The sequence below is a fragment of the Psammomys obesus genome, unplaced genomic scaffold (assembly GCF_907164565.1).
Source record: "Psammomys obesus unplaced genomic scaffold, mPsaObe1.curated_primary_1811, whole genome shotgun sequence".
Taxonomy (NCBI): Eukaryota; Metazoa; Chordata; class Mammalia; order Rodentia; family Muridae; genus Psammomys; species Psammomys obesus.
The window spans coordinates 7431788-7437520 of NW_026586589.1; the positions used below are offsets into that span (position 1 = coordinate 7431788).

The following is a 5733-nucleotide window of genomic DNA, read 5'->3' on the forward strand; positions in this document are numbered from 1 at the left end:
CCCTCAGTACTGCCCTCAGTACTGCCCTCAGTACTGCCCTCAGTACTCCAGTCAGTCCTCCCCTCAGCACTCCAGTCAGTCCTCCCCTCAGCACTCCAGTCAGTCCTCCCCTCAGCACTCGAGTCAGAACTACCCTCAGCACTAGAGTAGTACTTTTTGGCCTTACAAAGGCATGAAAACAATGTGCATTTAGTAAAACCGTACTTTGAATTTTGACCTTCCAGGAGCTAGAATGTGCCATAGGGTACCTCCGGGGATGCTGGGCAGAGCAACAGTGAGTCCGCTTCACGCCACCCTTTGTTGAAGGGGAACAGCCTGCGCCCCTCGCTATGCTGTGCTGCTCGACTGGAAGCTCAGTGTATTAGTGCATTCTCGGCATAGGATCTGTTTTCTAGTAACAATGGGTTTACAGGGACGTAACTCCACGTCAGTGGAGGAGCACAGAGACTAAGAAGAATGTGGTGACTGCTGGACCTTACAACCTGCATAACTGGACTGCTGAGAGAGCTCAGCGGGCAAGGGCGCTTCCTCCAGGCCTGACCACCTGACCAATTCCCAGAACATGGTGGGAAGAACCAATTCTCAAAGGTTATCATCTGACCTCATGTATGCATGCACACGTGTGCAAGCATGCATGCCCACACAGACACGCACACACAGTTAGAAATAAACAAACAAATGACAGCTCCAAAGATGCCCCAGTGGTTAAGAGCACTGGCTGCTCTTCCAGAGGAGCAGGATTTAATGCCCAGCCCCCACGAGGCGGCTCACAACCACCAGTAACTCCAGTCCCCTGGCCTCTGATGTCCTCCTCTGCTCTCCGTGAGCACTAGGCACACATGAGGTGCACAGATATACATGCGGGCAAAACACCCAGACACATAAAACAAAAGCAAGTCTTTTTTTTATTTACTAAAAATAAAGTTTAAAAAGCACATGACCTTGAACAAATCATTTCCCCTCTTCACTTTTCCACCAGTCAAGGATTTCTGATGGCAGAGCAACAACATGCCAATGACCCAGCAAGAAAAAAGACAGGAATCCCACCCTCCAGGCCGACAGGGGCAAGCCTTCAGCCTTTCATGCGCAGGAAGGAAGGACGGCAGCTCTGGCACTGGTCGGTCGTCAGCACAACACACATGAAGGGTGCAAGGGCTCAGCAGCACCCAGCTCTGAGCTATGACAGGAGCAGTTCAGTGGCTGCTCACCACTGCCAATTATTTTATCCAGTGTATGTTCCAAAACGTTCTCAATCATCTTCCTATTGTTGGACATTTAGTCCCAATTTGCTGCTATTATAGATGAGCTCTGATGGAGATTTATCCAGAGGAATTCATTCAAAAGAAAAGAAAAAGAAAAAAAAACAAAAAAACCAGATGCTCAAATAAGACGCTGCCCAACCCATGGAATGATTGACAGGAGACCAGCCCTTCTCCATCTCACCAAGCCTCAAACTGAATTCCCCATGGCTCTCCCCACCCCCCACACCGTTCCTCCCTCAACCTGGCAAGCCACATGCCATGCCAGTCCAAATCTCCAAAAGGAAGCTTCTCTGCAAGGTCAGAGTCTGGCCCTTCTTTGTGGGCCACACACCTGCCAGAGACCTTCACCAAACACAGTCCTGCCACACTCCTCCGCAGGCCAAATCCTTTCAAAGGTCCCCAGAACCTCCAGGCTCACATCCAGCCCAAATACCTCAGCCTGACATTTAAGAGACAGAAGGGAGAGAGGAGAAATCCTTATAGAGTTGCCATGACGTGCCAGCTTTATATAATAACCACCATGAGGGCCCCACAGCTACATTTTACAAATGGAGACCCCAAGCCGGCAGAGCGACATTCCCTAGGCCATAGAGCTGGTACCAAGCAGAGTGGATCTGAGAGCTTGCTGACAGACGGGAGCACAAGCCGGCTTTCTGAATCACCTCTCAGCTCCTTGGGCCTTCCCTGGAATCTGTCTCCTACACACGGCATGACCTGCTCTTATTCAAAGGCATCCATTTCCCTCCCACACCAACGTTCAAACTCTTACCGGGCAATAGTAAAGGCCCAGCTCTTGTTGAAGCATCAAAATAGGCAGACGCTATAGTGTACTCTTACACTGGGGCCAAGATGGCTCTGTCATCCAGGGCTTGCTAAGATTTTTAGAGGAGTGTGTGTGTGTGTGTATGTGTGTGTGTGTGTGTGTGTGTGTGTATGTGATGCACACATGCCCTCAGAGGCCAGAAGAGGAAGTCAGGTCCCCTACCGATGACGTTATAGACAGCAATACCCAATGTGGGTGCTGAGAATGAACGCTGGTCCTCTGCAAGAGCAGCAAACACTGTTAATCAGTGAGCCATCTCTCCAAACTTTTAAATTTTTATTTATTATTATTATTATTAGTGTGTGTGTGTGCGTGTGCATGTGTATGTGTATGTGGACGTGTGTGTGTGTGTGTGTGTGTGTGTGTGTGTGTGTGTGTGTGCCATGCCACATGCATGGCAGTCAAAGGACAGCTTTCAGGAGCCATGTCTCCCCGCTACTGTGGATTGAACCCAGGTCATCAGGCTTGTGCAGCAAGCACTCACTAAGCCACCTCGCTGGTCCCTTCCTTTTGTTCATTTTTTGGTGGCAGAATCTCACTTTGTGACTTAATGCTGGCTGGCTAGGAGCTCATTCTGCATCCCCAGCCAGCCTCAAACTCGTGGCAATCCTCCTGCCTCAGCCTTCAGAATTCTGCTATTACAGACATGTACACTGTGCCCAGCTTGCTTGCCCAGGTAGACCTGAAACTTTTGAGGAAGCTCATGCATCTGGTTTGACGACCGCTTCCAAGTGAACAAAACTAAACATGATCTATATAAGTTCTGGAATGCGGTTCTGACCTCCCCTGCCTCCCCACACCTCTTAGCTTCCTCCACTAAGCCTATAATGTGGTCTATAAGACAAGACGGGGAAAAGAAAAATTGCTACCTCACAGGGTTTTGTGAAGAATGTAGGAGTTGTACACGTAAGACATGAAAATAGTTCCTGGCATGTAGTAAGAGCTCAATAAATGTTAGCTGATGCTATTCTTACCCCCAAGTCTCCTTTCTACGAAAAAAGCAGGGCCAGCTTGTTGCCACCCCCAGCCAGGCACAGGTCCCTGCCGACAGGGATATTGTCCCAGCTCGTGCTTCTGCCTTCCCTGTGTGCAGCTTCTGGTTACTGGAGCCCTACCAAATGTAGCAGGGGGCAACGGCAGGGCCAGCTAGCCAGCAGGCCAGCGCTAACCCCTCCCACTCAGACCTCTTTGATTCTACAAGCTTCCCTTCCTTGCCGGACTGCCAGAGTCAGCACACAGACCTCTATCCAGACCAGCCCTGGTCTATCAGCTAATTACCGAGTTCAACTGACACCAACCAGGTGCTCTCAGACACTGACCAAGGTATAAGGTCATGGTAAAGGGAGAGGCTCTGGACTCCTACAGCCCCACACTTTCTGGCTGTGTGACCTCTGGCAGGAAATCTCTCCGAGCCTCCATTCCTCTGTCAAAGTATGTAATAATATTATCTAACAGTGTTGCTGGGAGAGGATGCAGAGCATTTATCACGGCCATGGCACACATTAAGTGCTCAATAAATACCATCTCTCTGATTGTACAGTCACTAGTACTGCTCCAGGCTGAAATGATCATCTCCCTTTAATAAAGATTGCAGAGAAGTCTAGACAGAAGTGTGAGGCCGGGGCTCACAGGCCCTTCCCACCGCAGCTAGTCTAGTCAAGAGACCTTTTCTACTGCCCCCTGGCAGCTCAGGCTCAGAATATTTCTGGGCCCCCAAGAGTCCTTCTCATTCTGGATACTCCAAGAGGATCCAGGGCCCTTTGTGACCTGGTCTTCATGGTTCACCTCCTGAGGGAAGAGCTGGGTGGCAATGTGAGGGCCCTCCAAAAAGGCAGCCCCGGCCTCCAGCCTGCAATGCACACCCCCTGGCAGAGTGCTATATATGGAACAACAGCCACAGCAGCCAGGAAGCAGCATTTGGGCAAGGAAGAATCCTTAATCAAAAAGTGTCAAGTTCTGAACACATTGGCACTAGCTCTCAGGAGCTGTGCGACCTTGGACAAGTCAGTCTTCCTTTCTAGACCTTTACCCACAGGGCCCAACCTCATTCTCATGGTGGGGGAGGGGCATCTACCAAAAGAACCCTTCAAGAAGCTCACAGAGCTGGGCCCACAGCATTGCCACAAGGCCCAGGGGGATGCTTCTTAACGGGAGCAAAGCACTCCCCGGGGCTTCTCCTCCAGGACTGCTCGCAGGAGTTCTCCAAATCCTAGAGACTGTGTTCTGCAAGCCATAAATTCTGTGCATCAGTCTCTGGCCCGTGGGACCTCAGGCTGGCCATCGGAAGCTGGCCCCATGACTGGCAGTGCCTCTCTGGGCCACCCTGACTGAGAAGAAGCTGGTACAGGCTGCCCCTGCCACAAGCTCCACCTGGAGTCATGGCTGGGAGGCAGGCACCCAGCACTTCTAGTCCACACACCCTAGCCAGGGACAGGAGGCTCTAGGGCCACCATCCAACTGCTGTGATTCCGGAAGGCTCCTGAGGCTCTCGGAGACTCGGCACAGCCCAGAGAGGTCCTCCATCCACTCCCACCTTGGGGTGCAGGGGAGGTGACATGCCAATCCAGAGTGATGATAGGAACACGTGGTTTCTGCTCTCCCCCTACCAATGCATTACACAGCTCTGGGGGAAGCAAGAAGCAAGAACCATGACTGGCAGGAGGGAGGGAGGCAGCAGCTCCAGAATATTTTCCGGATGCTTGTTTGGCCTTTCCAAACCCATGGACGCTCTGGCCTATACAGCCAGTCAGTGGCTTCAGCACCCAATAAATACCATAGTGGCTGGAGTCACCTACACCCCTCTACCGGTCCCCAAGACCCCAGCCTCTTGGGGACTTGACCTCTCCAAGTGTAAAGGTTCCACGCACAACTAAGACACACAAGCCGTCTACTTCTGATTAGGGGATACAAGTACAGGCCAGGACAATGCCAGTCTGAACCCTCAGAGGCCCTAGAGATCCGGTTCGTACACCCAGCTCAGGGAGGGAAAGGAGGAGAGATGGGGAGCCAGTGCAAGTGAGATGAGGATGGTGCTAGGAGCTGTCCAAGCAGCCAACCTCTAGCCGAGATATTGTTCTGCAGCATCCTTAGCCTAGAGAAAAAAACCAGAGAGCCCTGGGCCACCAAAGGAAGTAACTGGGGCCTTTCAGAATAGAGTGGGCCAGCTCTGTGAGCCCATCACCCAGTAGTGGCTCATTCTACATCAAGGTGCCAGCCGACACCTCTGACTCCTGGCACCGAGAAAGCTGCGGGGATGAGGGGACCAGCAAAGGTCCCCCCACACTGGCCAAAGGGACCAACTGCCTTCAGCAGTTCAGACTCAGCTCCTCATCTCAACCCCTGTCCTCCCCTAGGACTGGAGGCTGGGCCTAGATGCAGCACTCCCGGGTCCCCATGCCATCTGATCACCGGTCCCCACGTGCCTACCTGGGCCTGGGGGTCCCCATCTCGGGCCGGCTGGGCGAGGGCCGGTCCCCTCGGCTCCTCCCGGCCCGCAGGCCGCGGGGCGGGGCGGCGCGGGCGGGCTCTGCGGAGCAGCCTGTTCGGCGACACCCCCGCCCGCTGATGGATGCCGACTGCAGCAGCGGCGGCGGCGGCGGTGGCGGCCGCGGCGGTCGGCGTGCGCCGGGGGCTGGGCACCGTGCCCAC

At 53.2% G+C, this 5733-nt stretch overlaps 1 protein-coding gene across 13 annotated transcripts in view; it reads right to left on the bottom strand.

Moving 5' to 3' along the window:
- Positions 1 to 5733, bottom strand: part of Epb41l1 (erythrocyte membrane protein band 4.1 like 1) — a 119497-nt gene that overhangs the window by 63650 nt on the left and 50114 nt on the right. The window contains exon 1 of one of the 13 annotated variants that reach the window (XM_055602291.1): positions 5512 to 5636. The exons of 11 other annotated variants lie outside the window; for them this stretch is intronic. The gene's annotated coding sequence lies outside the window, so the exon portion shown is untranslated. Of the gene's footprint in view, positions 1 to 5511; positions 5637 to 5733 lie in introns of those variants that run through there. One more of the 13 variants, XM_055602300.1, reaches the window with a different exon arrangement.